Genomic DNA, 16324 nt, shown 5'->3' with positions numbered 1-16324 from the left:
TACCTCCCCAACTAATTCCAGAAGATTCATGAGATATAATCTATTGCCTCCCAAAAATATCTCATCTTCGTGCTCATTAGATGAATAGTGGAAGCATCTTGAGAGTTACAGGGGTCTCAATGGTTATTGGTGCAAAAACTGAAGACTTTTTGGCAAGAGATTGCCATCTAATGTCTCTTCTATCTGTTAGCAAAATCAAACCCTATGGCATTAAAGGGACAGTGGCAGCATGGATACAAAATTGGCTAAGGGACAGAAAGCAGAGGTAGTGGTGAACGGTTGAGGGAACTATACAGTGGTGTTCCCCAGGGACCACTGCTCTTTTTGATATATATTAATGACCTGGACTTGGGTATACAGGGCATAATTTCAAAGCTTGCAGATGACACGAAACGCAGAAATGTAGTAAACAATGTGGAGGTTAGTAACAGACTTCAGGAGGACATAGACAGACTGGTGAAATAGGCAGACAAGTGGCAGATTAAATTTAATACAGAGAAGTGTGAAGTGATGCACTTTGGTAGGAAGAATGAGGAGAGGCAATATAAACTAAATAGTACAACTTTAAAGGGGGTGCAGGAAGAGAGACCTGGGGGTGTACATACACAAATCTTTGAAGGTGGCAGGACAAGTTGAGAACACTGTTAATAAAGCATACGGGATCCTTGGATTTATTAATAGAGACATAGGCCAGAATTTTCTGAGGTGGTAGCGGGCACGATCAGTGGCGGGTCGGGTGGGAAAGTTGTTATTTTTGACAGCGGGTCCGGAACCAGCTGTCATCTCGCTCCCACAAGCCTTTCCCCCAGGTACGTCTGTCATCGCGGAGCCAACCCGACCAGCAGTGGCGGGCGACCCAACTGAGATAATTATCAGGTAGTTTACAGGCACTTAAGAGCCTTTTTTCACGTATTTTTTAAATTTCCCCGCAAGGCCATGGAATTCACGCAGCTCGGGAACCACTGTCTGACTACCTGAGGCGGGAGTTCCGTGGCCATTGCTCCAGCTGATTATTTGATAGCATCAAATGTACTGTAAAAGCTCCTACCTGACAGATCATCACTTTCCTCAGGCAGGAGCTGTTGCTCAGTCCATTTCCAGCACAGATTCTGCAGGCTGCAAGTGTTTCCAGCAAAGTCTCCATCCAGTGTCACCTCATTGGAAGAACTCTCTCACCATTGACAGAATGCTTCTGTCTTCTGTACTTCACCTGCCATCTATTCCATCATCATGGGTGCCGTTTATACTGTCTTACCTTGGTCCTCAGAATCCGACCACCAGCAACACCAGCAGCACCAACAACAACACCAACCACCTGATGCTGCACAAGACACAAAGCATCAGCACCCGAGAACATTGCTGCCCAAGGAGGCCAGGGATGGTCTCATTATGGCCAGATTTAGGTAACTTTACGCTGTACACCCATATGGCTGCCACATGGTGCACTAGATTGGCACCACCCCACACCAGCACCATAAAGCATCCCTACAATGCCCAAGCCATTCCTTTCACACTCATCACCATTGTAGGGGTACCGTTATGTCTCACCATTCACTGCAACTCACTAAGCCACTTCCAAAGGTGCTCACAAATCTGTTCAAGAACGCAAAGTGTAGAAAATAAAGGCCCAGAAATTCGGGTCTCCACGGGTGAATACGCATGGGGTACTCACCCGTAAGCCCAATGGAAGTGCCGGTTTCGTGCATGCACTGCGCATGCGCAGGAAACCGGCATTTCCGTTCCCCTGAAAGAAGGGGTTAAGAGGTGGAACGCGTGCACAGGAGAGGCAGCGCGTGCGCATCGAACTTATGTTTTTTTTCCAGGTTTTTCCGGGAGGGTATGTCTCCAGGAGTTACACTTTTAAAAAGCAGGCGCAAGGCCTGCGTTTTACAAGGTAAGTGGTGAATTAATTAAAATTAAAACATTTTTTCCACAGGTTTATTATTTTAAAATACTTTAAAGAAAGGTAACTTTATTTTTAGCCCTGATAGAAAAGGTAATTAATTTTTTCAAAAATTTAAATTATTGTTTAAAATAGTTATTTCATGTAATTTATGGTTATTTTAAAAATGTGATTTAAAAAAAAAAGTTATTTGAAGATTTAGTGATGTTTTGGGGCTTATAGTATTTATAGGTTTGACAGGTCTGTCAAACTTATGAATGAAGCATTCCCTGCTACCATTGGCTCTCCATGGCCCATGTGATCCCAGGGGACGCATTGAACTAACTGCGCCCCTGGGATACGCAAGCACTGCGCACCGGCAGTTGGAGGAGGCCCAGGATCGGAATCCCATGCGGGCCCATAGCTCAACGGCCGGCGCGGTAGGTATGTGCAGGTCGGGGGCTTGCACCCGCAGGAAGCCCCCGACCCGAATTTCTGGGCCAAAAATGTTTATGATTGACACCACATTAACAGAAATTTTACATAAACATTGCATAAACCACCCAAGTGGCTACCCTTGTGTGTTGTTAGTTGGTATGATTGCTCTAGGATGAGGGTGAGTGTAAGGTGTGGCTAGTGAGATGGGGATGTGATAATGTAGATAGAGAGGGATGGGTGGATGTGCAAGGTATGTTGGTGTGAGTAAAGATGTGCAGGGGTAAGGAAGGCAGAGTGATGGGGAAGTGATGAGAGGCACAGCAGGATGCAGTTGAGTGTGGCAGTTATAGTCAGTGTTTGTAGCACTCCAATGCTGCAGTGCACTGACAGCACTATGTTAGATAAAACTTCAAATGTAATGTGGCCATGGTCCCTTTAAGGATCCCAGCTGAAAACACGTCATGAATAACGTCACCAGACCCGCTCCATCTCATTGGGCACGGTAACTCGCTGGGCGGGCTTAATAGGCCCCATTAAGGTACGTTCATTTTCAACAGCGGGATGGAGCCAGCAGCGGGGTCGCGACCTGCCATGGACACCGGCCATATCGGACCTGCCCAGGTCGGCAAAATTCTGGCCATAGAGGACAAAAGCAAGGACATTATGCTAAACCTTTAGAAAGCACTGGTTAGGCCTCAGCTGGAGTATTGTGTTCATTTCTGGGCACCACACTTTAGGAAGGATGTCAAGACCTTAGAGAGAGTGCAGAGGAGATTTACTAGAATGGTACCAGTGATGAGGGACTTCAGTTATGTGCAGAGACTGGAGAAGCTGGGTTGTTCTCCTTAGAGCAGAGAAGGTTAAGAGGGGATTTGATAGAGGGGTTTCAAATCATGAATGGTTTTGAGAGTAAATAAGAAACTGTTTCCAGTGGCAGAATGGTCAGTAACCAGAGGATACAGATTTAAGGTGATTGGCAAAAGAACCTGAGATGACATAAGGAAAACAAAATTACGCAGCAAGTTGTTATGGTCTGGAATGCACTGCCTGAAAGGGTGGTGGAAATAGATTCAATAGTAACATTCAAAAAGGAATTGGATAAATTCTTGAAGGAAAAAATTACAGGGCTATGGGGAAAGAGCAGGGGAGTGGGACTAATTGGATAGCGCTTTCAAAGTGCCAGCACAGGCACGATGGGCCAAATGGTCTCCTTCTGTACTGTATCATTCTATGGTGCATATATAATTGTGCTGTGTAGAGAAGATCACCATCTTGTGGTGCACTGGTGTAATTTCTGTTGCAAGTGAATGGCAGGATTCTGCATTTCTACCTGGAACTCTTTTTCCCTTTCTACATTCTCTAGAAGCCTCAAATTATAGATTGTATTAAAGGGTCAATCACTTAAAATTACAACAATTAATACTGCTGCCACAATGCAGATAGTACTGAAATTGTGCTATCAAGAATGATAAGCAAACGAAATTACTTAAAAGTAAGACTTTTGTTTCCTCCGGTCTTTTGCTTAATAACTTTAAAATATATGAGTGAAAAGTTTATGGTGATAAAGTGAAAAAGGGAATTATTATTTCTGTTTATCTGGTCGATAACATTTTGTAGTCAAATCCTTGAAACAAAATAATCAGCAAAATTACTCCACTAATATTTCCCACACCAATGTGCAAAAGTGAAAGGTTTATCTAGAAATATAAAGTTAAGTTTATTGTCATTATTTCTAAGTCATGGCATTAGACTAGGGCAGTGAGCCAATTTGAAATCCAGTTCAATCCATTCTGGACATTTAAAATTCGCCCACACTCCCTTCCAAATCCTGTTGAAGTCCAGCTGTGGGTATATACTCTGCCAAAACTCCTGGCCAGCAGGTGTCTTGAATCTCCATTCTCTAAATACCTCATAGAAATCTCGAGTATTACAGATGTCAAATTGGACCAACTCTCCCCCTTTTTTCAGCAGAAAGCTTGGAAAAGCGGGATGCATTTTACTTCCTTTGGAGATTTCCGCATTTATTTCTTCCATCCAATCCTGTGGCATTGCCCTCACAATCTTCTCATACATGATCCCTATTGCTTTTTCCTCTACCTCCTGATCCTCCTCCCACACAATGTTCCTCACTATCGCTTCCGGCAACCAACCTAGAATTACCTCGTATAATACACCTTTCACACATATAATACCAGCTTTTATAAAAGCTTGATTAAATAAAACCTCTCCTTCGATGTTGACCCACCTGTTCAAAAATAAGGGCTTGTGGCAGTACTGCCGGTTGTCCCTTACATTGAGATACATAATTCCCTTTAACTTACCTTACTGTATGTATCTATTACTATACTCAGGCTTCTCTCCTATACTCTGTGTAATGACGTCACACCGTCCATCACGTGACTCCTCAACGGCAGTGTAGTGTCCGAGGATCAGTAATACTCAGACTGCAGGAGAACAATAAAACAGGTATTTACTGAACAGAGAGTAATTCAAGACTGAAGTACAGAAGCCTGCTATGGTTTTATATACAGGGGTGGTCACTGCCGGTACTGCAGTATAGAATCAGTTCTTCTCTTAAAGGTACATACACAACAATTCCTCCCCTTTTAGGTAAACAGTACATAACATTCATTTAACAACTAAATAATAACCAATTACAATTACAATTTTCTCTGTACTATATACATCAACTGAAATAATCATTTATAAGTTCAGTCTTTGATGAGGCTTCCTGATCCTGACTGGATAACGCCTTTCTCAAGTATCCTATTCTTGCGGCGGAGTTGATTCTGGCTCATTGTCATTGGTTGGTTCGTCAGCTTCCAATACCACTGCTTCTGAGGTAGACACAATCTGTACTTCGGGTTGATTACCAGGTGCACCTGCTCGTGGTATGGGTTTGGCTTGTTCCTGTGACTCTAGAATCTGGTCAGCATGGCGTCTCACGATGCTCTCTCCAACGTCCACTGTGTACATTAGTGGTCCCTGCTGTGTGCATATCGTTCCTGGCTGCCATTTTTCTGTTCGGTAGTCGCGGGCCAAGACTGGTTGCCCTATCTTGAAGCTCCTGGTTGGCTTCTCATTTATGTGCTGGAATTGCTTATCCTCAACATCTCGTCTTATGTTTGGTTTGAGCAAATCCAGGCGACATCTTAGCCTTCGGTTGAAGAACATTATGGCTGGAGTTTGGTTGGTGACTGCATGTGTCGCATTCCGGTAAGCAAACAAGAAATTATCCACCTTGTGTTGTAGTGGTATGTCGTCATTATGCATTGCCTTTATTGCCTTTTTAAAGGTCTGAACAAACCTCTCAGCCAATCCATTTGTGGCTGGATGATATGGGGCAGATGTGTAATGTTTCACCCCATTATTCCTCAGAAAACTCCGGAAATCCTCGGACACAAACTGTGGCCCTTTGTCGGAGCAAATCTGTTCTGGCAAGCCATTCCTGGCGAAGATGGTCCGTAGGACTACAATAGTTTTCTCCGTGGTGGTGGAGGACATTTTGATGACCTCTGGCCATTTTGAATGGGCGTCCACAGCGATTAGGAACATTGAGTCCATAAATGGACCAGCAAAATCAATGTGTACCCATTGCCATGGAGATGAGGGCCACTCCCATGGATGTAGCGGGGCCTGTGGTGGAGCGTTTTGGACCTTCTGGCATCCTGTGCATCTCTTGGTCATATCCTCGATTTCTTTATCGATTCCCGGCCACCACACAAACGCCCTGGCTAGGCTCTTCATTTTTACCCCTCCCAGATGACCCTCATAAAGCTCATTGAGCACTCTATCTCTCAACTTGGGTGGAATTACCACTCGGGATCCACACATCAAGGTCCCCCGGCATACTGACAGCTGTTCTCTCCTTGGCGAGAATACTGGCAACAGTGAGTCGCCATGTGCTGGCCATCCCTTCACCGTCAAATCATAGACCCGAGAGAGTGTCGGGTCATTTCGGGTTTCCTTCTCTATACTTGAGTTTGTAACAGGTAGACATTCAACTATGGTCGCATGGAATATCTCAACAGGGTCCACTGCAGGTGCTTCCTTTACTGTAGGCAACGGTAGGCGCGACAGCCCATCAGCGTTTCCATGCTGTTTCGTACCCTTGTACTCTATGTCGTACTGATGTGCCCCTAGAAAAAAGTGACCATCTTTGCAGCCGTTGCGCCGTCATCACCGGAACGCCCTTCTTTGGGTTAAAAATGGAGACCAGGGGCTGATGATCAGTCAGTAGGGTGAATTTCTGCCCGTGTAGATAGTGATTGAACTTCTTCACCCCCCACACCAGGCTGAGGGCCTCCCTGTCAATCTGGGCGTAGTTACGCTCGGCTGAGGTTAACGAGCGTGACGCAAAGGCTATTGGCCTCTCTGAACCGTCAAGGAATTTGTGTGACAGCACCGCTCCGATGCCATAGGGAGACGCATCACATGCTAACCGAATCGGTAGTGTTGGATTGTAGTGGGCCAATACTTCTTTTGAAGTGATTAGGCATTTACATTTCTGAAAGGCACGCTTACACTCATCACTCCATTTCCATGTTACTCCAGTTTGCAGTAGGGCGTTCAGTGGGTGCAGAATTGTAGATAAATTCAGCAAGAACTTATGGTAGTAGTTCACCAACCCAAGGAACGACCTCAGTTGCGACACATTTTCCAGTGCTGGAGCCTTGACTACAGCCTCAATCTTGTCCGGCGACTTATGCAACCCTTCCTCATCAATCATGTGGCCACAATACGAGATTTGTCTCCTGAAGAACTCGCATTTGGGGTGGTTGGCTTGTAGCCCATATTCCTGTAATCTCGTGAGCACCTGCTCCAGGTTGGCAAGGTGTTCACTGTCATTTTCGCCCGTAACCAGGATGTCGTCCAAATAACACTGGGTCCCCGGGATCCCTTGCAGGACTTGTTCCATCGCCCTCTGCCAAATAGCCGGGGCTGATGCTACCCCGAATACTAGTCAATTGTACTGGTAAAGGCCTTTGTGAGTGTTTATCGTGAGGTATTTCCTAGATGCTTCTTCCACCTCCATTTGTAGATACGCTTGGGCCAGATCAATCTTTGTAAAGCGTTTCCCTCCAGATAATGAGGCGAAAATATCTTCTATCCGTGGAAGTGGATATTGTACTGTGTGCAGGACTGGGTTCACAGTTACCTTGAAGTCCCCACAGATGCGAACCTTCTTCGGTTCCTCAGGCGTGCTGCTCAATGATTTCTTCATTACAGGAACGATGGGTGTGGCCCACTCGCTCCAGTCCACCTTGGACAGCACACCCGAATGCTCCAGACTCTCCAGCTCTGCTTCAACGGCTGGGCGGATCGCGTAAGGTACCGGTCTGGCCTTAAAAATTTTGGGGTTTGCGTTATCTTCGATTTTTATCATTGCCGTTACTCCTTTTAGAGTCCCAAGTCCTTGTTGGAACACCTCTTTCGCGTCAGTTAGAATTTTTGACAGTCGTCCAGGTGTGACGTCATCATCCTTTTTATCAGTCACAGTTAGCGCCTGAATGGAATGCCAATCCAATTGTATTTTTCGGATCCATTCACATCCCAATAGTGGTGGTCCTCCATCCGGTAGTATATATAGATACAGTTTCTGTGTTTCCTTGCCGTTGTATTCAACTGGCACCCTTATTTTTCCTCTGGGGTAGACTTTTTGCCCCGTGTATGTCTTCAATACAATGGACGTGTCCTTCAAGGGTATGTGTGAGAATAGCCGCTCATAGTCTCGTCGATTCATGACAGTTAGGGCTGATCCTTTATCCAATTCCATCTTTACTTGGGACCCTGCTATCATGAGGGTGACCCAAATGGTTCAGTGATCCTCCTTTGCGATCACGTTGTGTAACTTTAGACAACTTAGTCTCCTGCTCCCGGAGTCATTATCACTCTCCTGATCTTCCGAACTACTGTCTGTCATTTTTTTTACTTTCTTGTACTTTTCCTTAGTAGTTCTTGTAGTGTTGGTTTTCTTTCCCGACCTGCAGACTCTTGCTATATGTCCCATTTTCCCGCATTGCCTGCATACTTTGTCCTTAACCCAGCAGTCCTTCTGATCATGGGTTGTTCTGCCGCAGCGATAGCACTTTTCTGCTCCATACGCCATTTCGTTAGCGCTGTATTCTTGTGGTTTCTGTTGTATTTCCGCAGCTCCCCGTGCTGCTGCTTCGTAGGATACTGCCACGCTGAAAGCCTGTTCTAGCGTCAGGTCCTTTTCCGAAAGTAGTCGTTTCTGGGTTCCTTCACTCTGGAGCCCGCAGACAAACTTATCCCGTAAGGTGTCTGCCAGTCCTGCTCCGAACTGGCAGTGCTTCGATAACTTGCGTAGTTCCGTAAGATAGTCAGCATTGTTCTCATCTTTGTGCTGGTTTCTTTTATGGAACTTGAATCTTTCTGCTATCAGCAGCGGTGTAGGGTTTAGGTGTTCCTGTAAGATATTAACAATCTCTTCAAAACTTTTCTCCATTGGTTTAGCTGGGGTAATTAAATTCTGCAATAGGCCGTACGTTCTCGCGCCCATCAAATTTAATAATACCGACGCCTTCTTTCCATTGGCCACCTCATTGGCATTGCAGTACACTTCAATTCTTTCCACATACGTGGTCCAGTCTTCTACCTCGTTGTCGAAAGCAGTGATACTGCCACTCTTCAGCATCTTGGGTGATTTAAAATGGCGCCTCCCGCGCTTTTTCTTCTTCCCCAATGTAATAAAATGGCGCCTCCCGCGCTTTTCCTTCTTCCCCAATGGAATAAAATGGCGCCTCCTGCGCTTTTCCTTCTTCCCCTTGCTGCCACGCTGCTCCTAGCGTTCTACAGGGTAATGGCGGTGACCCGCGGCTTCGGCGCGTCTCACTTTTCCTTCCCCGCGTTCTATCCTCTCCACGCTGCCCTGTTCTTGAGCACCGACCGCGCCCTGTGCGCTCCACCCTCTCTCTCTTCCTCCCGACGACGCTGCACGGCCCCTTTGCAGAGCCGCTCGATCGAGCCCGAGCCCGCCATAGTCCGGAAGGGTCAGCGCACTACCTGCTACCAGCACGACTTGCTGGAACACCTCGACTGGGGAGCCAGGCCCAGCTCTCCACAGCCTCCCCTGCAACTCTCCGATGGATCCCTGGGCGGTTGCCCGCGGTCGACACCCGCCGTTCTAACTTCGACCTCCAAGAAGCTTCTCTTCAGGGAAAAGATCCCCGTGAGGTGATGCAGTACTGCAGGTGAGTTCAAACCTGCCCGTCGCCAGTGTAACGTCCGAGGATCAATAATACTCAGACTGCAGGAGAACAATAAAACAGGTATTTACTGAACAGAGAGTAATTCAAGACTGAAGTACAGAAGCCTGCTATGGCTTTATATACAGGGGTGGTCACTGCCGGTACTGCAGTATAGAATCAGTTCTTCTCTTAAAGGTACATACACAACAGGCAGGAAGAACGTGATGACGTCAGAGCTTGGAACCTTCCAACAGTAGAGCTCGGAACCTGCTAGCAGTTGAGCTCGGAACCTGCTAACAGTTGAGCTCGGAAACTTCTAGTCAGTCCTCGTGGCGTCCCCGCTGGGGAAAGACCTACACCACGGTGCTCCTACAGTCAGCCATCTTACCTGCTACCTTACCTGTTGTATTTAACCTGTTCCTGTAAATAAACAACTTATTTATAGTTCGTCGAAGTCAAACTCGATTATTTAGTGGCGATGCACACGAATCGCTACAGGCTGTTCTAAAAATTCCTCAGCCCCCTTGGGCATAAACTGCACACTTTTTAAAAATTGGGTCCAAGTCTCTACAACCCCCTTATAAAACCCAGGGAGAAGTTTAATCGATTTCAAAAACATATTATTGTATTCCATATACAATATCCCCTGCCCTCCTATCCCACTTCGTTTTAAAAAATGCTCAAAACAACTCTTCCAAAAACTTGTATTTGACTTCTGAAGAAATCGCTTCACCCATTTGATTCTAAAGGATTTTTTCTTCAAATCAATATCTGGGAAATTGAGTCCTCCCTGATTTCTCCGTCCAATGATGGTATTGTAAGCCACCAAGGCTGGTTTCCCTTCCCATAAAAACCTCTCGGATGGACTTTTCCGCCCACTCAGGAATATCCTCCACCGTCAATAAGTACCATAGCTTAGATAGCAGGAGAGCAGGCACCACTGTCGCTCTTCCTTGCACTTTCAGCCACCTTCTTTCCCATCTTCCCAAAATCTTTTTAATTTTCATAACCTTCGGTTCCCAATTTAACCGATCCACTTCATCCCTGTCTTTCTTGCACCCCATATGCACCCCCAGAACTTCCAAAACCTCCACCACCTTAAAGGGACTTTCTCCCAACCATTCCCCCCTACCCCTTCCTGCAACCAGGCATTGGGACTTACTATAATTCACTCTAGCTCCTGAAGTTCCACAATATTCCTCCACTATTCCACCACCACATCCATAGCTTTCCTCACTGACTCCCCATTTCTCAATGTTAAGGTTGTGTCATCTGCATATTGGTGTATCACCGACACCAGCCCAGAACTGGGAACCACAATCCCAACTACACCTTGTTTCTTTCGCATCATGTAACCTAATGGTTCTGCTGCCAATGTGTACAACAATGGGGACAGGGGACAACCCTGTCTCACTGATCTCTGTATCGGAAAATACTTGGATAAAAAACCATTACATTTAACACAGCTAAATATGTTTGAATAAAAAATCCTTATCCATTGAATGAAATTTTCCCTGAAACCAAATGCTTCCAAAACCTTCAATAAAAACTCATGAGAGACCCTATCAAAGGCTTTCTCTTGATCAATCTTTAATACATAAGCCTCCCTCCCACTCTCTTCCATGAGCTCTATCGCATCTCAAATTGAGACCACAGAGTCTGCGATGTCCCGGCCTATGACTCCATAGGACTGAGAGGGCAAAGCTATCTGCGGCAACTCCTCCTTCAAACGATTTGCCATAACCCTCGCCAAGATCTTATAATCCACATTTAATAATGTGATGGGCCTCCAATTCTTCAGATCCCGTCTATCCCCTTTATTTTTATATAAGCTAAGCTTATGATACCTCTCCTCATAGATGGGGCCAGGCTTCCCTCAATTTTAATTTCCTTAAAAACTTCTAAGAGCAATGGACTTAAAATCTCGAAAAATTCTTCATAAAATTCTGCACTTAGTCCATCGGACTCTGGGCTTTTCCCCCCCTTCATTCCACTTATTGCTACTTTTATTTCGGCTAATCCTACTTCTTTGTCACACATGCTTCTCTCATCCTCCTTTAAAGCCTCTTCAATAAAAGCAGCAACCTTCTCCATCGCCAAATTGGAAATGTCTTCTTTTGTATATAACTCTTGATAAAAGCTGCTGGCCGCCTCTAAAATCTCCCCACTTTCATGAATGATCTTCTCCCCAACCTTCAACTCTTCAATTAATGATAATCTCTGTCGCAGTTTCTCTTGCTCTAGAAAATATCTAGTACATCTTTCGCCCTCCAATGCATCTCTAGCCTTTGCACGGAGAATGGCCCCCTTGCATTTTTCAGCTTGCAATAATTCCCACTCTTCCTTTAGCACCCAGAACTTAGTCTCAGCTCCCTTATCCCCTCCGTCAACTGCTTTACAGACATCCGTAAACCTTTTGTTTATATTCTCTTCTCGATGCCGGTTAGCTCTCGCTCTCTTTTTCCCATAATGTACCGAAAAAACTTTTACCTCATATTTGAAATTGTCCCACCAAACTCTTCTTTCTTTCAAGAACAAGGGTTCCTTCCAAGCATTCTTTATTATATTTAAAATCCCTTCTTTATAAGCAATTTCTTTCAGGTATTGATTGTTTAAAATCCACACCCCTGAACCGATCTTAACTCTGCTGTTCCTAATTCTAAGAACCAAAGCTGAGTGATCACTAAAAAATACTTTTTTATAATAAATCTCCATCACCTCAGAACTTAATCCTTCCCGCATTAACACAAAATCTATTCGGCTCTGTTTTAAAACATCACCCACCCAACCTGCTCTGGAGAACTCCCTTTTTATGGGGTTCCAGTCCCTCCATAAGTCTCTCAAATTTAAATTTGCCATAATTTTTACAATCATCCCTCTGGAGTTATCATCCTTAAAGGTCATCTGGGCTGAAATGTCCATCTGAGATAAAAATACATTAAAATCCCCCACTATACAAGGATTTTCCACCTCTGCCGCTTCAGTGAATAACCCCCGAAAAAACTCGCGACGCTTGCAATGGTCGTTCGGTGCATAGATATTAAAGAGATCGCAATTAAATTCTTCCATTTTTACCCTTAGCCGTAAAAATCTCCCCTCAGTGTCCTTGTCCACCAAGGCAATGTTCTCTTTTATGGACGGTCTCACCAAAACAGCCACCCCTCTATGATTATTATTTGCACAACTTGCAAACACCTCTCCCTTCCAAACCTTCTGAACTCTTTCTAGGATATCCTCATCCCAAAAGGTTTCTTGCAGACACAACAAGTCCGTGCCTTTAAAACCCTGCAACAACTGCTGCAATTTCTTCTCACCCCTCAGTCCGTTCACATTAATCGAGACCAATGTAATCATGGCTCCAAAGAAGGGAAGTATGCCTGATAATCTCCCCATCATTTAATCTCTGGCCCTTCCCTCCTTCCATGCTCCTTCCCAACTTTTCGGCCAGCTGTTGCTTTTTCCTGCAGCCTCCGACTCTTTTTCATCTCCTGTTTGAACCTTCCCTGCTGTTTCAGCCTTTTCCTTGCATTAAGTTTGGGCCAAGGAGCTGCCCTTTCTCCCTCCTTCTGCCCCTCACTAACCTTTCCCTTTCCACATGATGCCACCCCACCCCCCACTTCCATGTCACTGTGCCCCTCTAATTCCTCACTCTCAAGCTCTTCTGTAACCCTGTGCCTGCTCCCCGTCAGATACATAATCCTGCTCCCCGTCAGATACATCATCTCCCATAGAGTCTTCCTGCTATCGCGGTTTCTCCAACAGTGCTGCTCCCTTCGACCTCAGCTCCACCTCTGACCCTTGCTCCCTGATCCTTCTCTCTCTGGGACAATGGCGCACCTATATTGCTCCCTTCTGGCGTCTTTGTCTCTTTAAGGCTCCTGCCTCTTGCACCCTCTCCTTGTCTTGCCCCCTCCTGCTCACCGAGATGTCCGACTCCCCGTCTTTCTTTGGAGTACTTACATTTACCACGCACCCCGCTCCCGCCTCCTCTCCCCCCGTGGACACCAGATTCTTTAGGGAGAGCTGAACCGTATTAAGGCTCGAGTCTGCACTCGACCCTTGCTGCCCGCTGCTGTCTTTGTTCTTTTCCACTGTACTTGGTGTGTTTTCCACCATCTCCATCCTGTTCGCTGCTCTGCAATTTTCTGCCTCTTCCTGTGCTCTTTTCTCCTTCAATTTATCAGCTGTGTCCTCCGACTTCTCCGCTCCTCCAGCCGTTCCACTCACGCCTCCTGTTCCTTCTTCCATCTCCTCGTCACTCATAGAGCTTCCTTCTGCCTCACACTCACAGTGGGTGGGGCCTTTGTGACACACCCCACAGCTCGCCACCTTGCAGCTCCGAGCGATGTGTTCAGACTCGCCGCAATTATCAACAGTACAAGTCTGGACAGTTTCTTACAAGATGGTCGTGTCCAAGACAATAACAAACCTTCACTTGGTTATCATGCAGTACTCGAAAGTACTGCACTCCTTCCAGTGTCTCGAATTTCATGCTGTACAGTAATGACTTCACCCCCTCTGGGAACCGCACCTTTACGTAACGGGTTCCATCTGTGACCCGTGTTCCTGGATAGTACCTCCTCTTTATTGCTGAGCAAATTTTAACGTCCCACGACTCCAACTTTTTGATTAGCACATCGTCCTCAATATAAACTGGCAAGTTTAAGAATGAGACCACCACCTCTTCCGAATATAGCAGAGATACCTCCAAGAACTTATCGCCAACTTTCAGACTGAGTAAAAGTCTTTCCACCTCCTCTCGGCCACTGACCGTCACCTCGAACCTAACATTCAGCTTTGGTCGGCAGGCAAAGCAGCTTCCCTCGCCACAGTCCTCATGTACCGCTTCGATAATATCCCAAGCTCGTATCTCCTTATCCTCACACTGAACCACCGTGTTTTCTTTCCCAAGCCTCCTGGGGTCCCGGCCCAAATCTTTGGGCCTTTTTCTTTCCCTTCCAACCAGTTTCTTCCCTAATTAAATTCATCTTGGGAACACTGTCCTCTGAGGGGCACGGCCCTCCGGACCCCTCAGCAGCCATCTGGCTGTTTTTTGTGGGCCAAAAAGGCCCTGAAACCTGAAAACAAAAACCCCAAAACCCACCACCAACTTTTTACAAACTCACTCCAACTCCCTGCTGTAATCAGGCAACCAGTAACATCTACTCACTCCTAGCCCCTCCCACCTAGAGAGTGCTACCCACTGAGCCACAGCTGACACTAAGGGGCCAGAGTGTTCACATTCGAGTTCCTTCCAATTACTGCTGCTAATCCAGGGATTCCCAGTGGCGGGTCAGTTTGTCTCTTGTGACGGGCGGCACGGGCCAATCTGAGAGTGACAGTAGGAACAGGCTCGTTCCCCGGGTTACAGGCGTTGCACTCTGTTCCTGAGTGAACTGCGTTTTATTCAGGACATGGCTCTGACACCGCGGCTGTTCAGCTGTAATATTTTTATATAACACAGAGAGTGACTTTAAAGTGTAACAGTAACGGTTTGTAACTCAGCAGAGAACAGGCCCGAGCTCTGCAGGGCGGAGATTGGAGCTATCTGTCCATTTAATGTTGTCATCAGCCCTATTTTACCATCTGTGATCCTGTTCCAGACTCTACAATAATTTACTTTCAATTTCACGGGAAGCTGTTTAGTTTATTGAACTGGGACCGACGGGAACACAGAAGGCAGATTACTGTCAGCATCAGATCCCGGGGAATGTACTGAACCAGGTCATAGTAGAGGGGATGGTCCGGGATATAAACTCCATAGGAATGTTGTGGCTTAGTGCTGACAGATTTGAACTAAACTGTGCATCAACTAATCTTAACCATATGGGAATCTATGCTGAAGTATTGTTTTGTACAATATCCTCCCATCATTACCACTACCTAAAAGTCCCTTGCATCTGTCTCACTACATTAAGTTGTATAATTTGTATTTCAGGCCTAATAGTTGTTCCCAATCCTAATATCAGAATAGTTTATTTTGACTCGTTTTCTTAATTCTGTTCAATTCAATTGCATCTCTATCAGGGCTAAATTTGTTTTTTTTTTAATTTATATTAACACCATTTTTGAAAAATGACTGGTTATGATGTCAGTGCATTAACACTTTGCCCCTTTTTTTGGCTCATTGACAGCTTGTAAGACCGCTTTATTCGTTTCTAATATTCCTCAAGTGATTCTGCAGACCAGATCGAAAGGTAAAATATCTTATATAAAATATGTTTCCTGAAATAGATTTCATTAACTGAAAAAAGAGAGAAACAGCATCAGAATGAATACAAGCATGAGAATCAGAACAAATATCCAAGTCAGACCAAGAATGGGAATAACAAGAAAGTTGTTGAAGCTCGAGTAAAGAAAAAGACTTGCATTTATATAGCGCCTTTCACGACCTCAGGATGTGCCAATGCGCTTTACAGACAATTAAGTACTTTTGAAGTGTAGTCAGTTTTAACGTAGGGAAATGCAGCAAAAATTTGCACACAAACAGCTAGAAGACTACATTATCTGTTTTTAGTGACATTGGTTGAGGGAAGTGTTATTTTGAGCAAGCGGTTGTAGTTGTGAAATCTTAAGTGATCACCCATGGGCTACAGGATGTGGCGTATTCGATCAGAATTGAAAAAGGTCTTAAGACTCACTGGACAAACTAAATCATCACCTTTAGCATCCTTCTAAAAAGGTTCATGACAAATCATGTTATCCAGGTTGTCAATTTTGAATGCGACCGTTTTATCCTCCACGGTTTCTAGATGTGCATCGTTAGCTACAACATAGGATTCAATGTGAGCAT

Source organism: Somniosus microcephalus, chromosome 1, assembly GCF_052327205.1.
Source record: "Somniosus microcephalus isolate GS21.2 chromosome 1, FLI_Smic_1.0, whole genome shotgun sequence".
Classification (NCBI taxonomy): domain Eukaryota; kingdom Metazoa; phylum Chordata; class Chondrichthyes; order Squaliformes; family Somniosidae; genus Somniosus; species Somniosus microcephalus.
The sequence above is the reverse complement of the archived record's forward strand: the minus strand, read 5'-3'. Positions refer to the sequence as shown.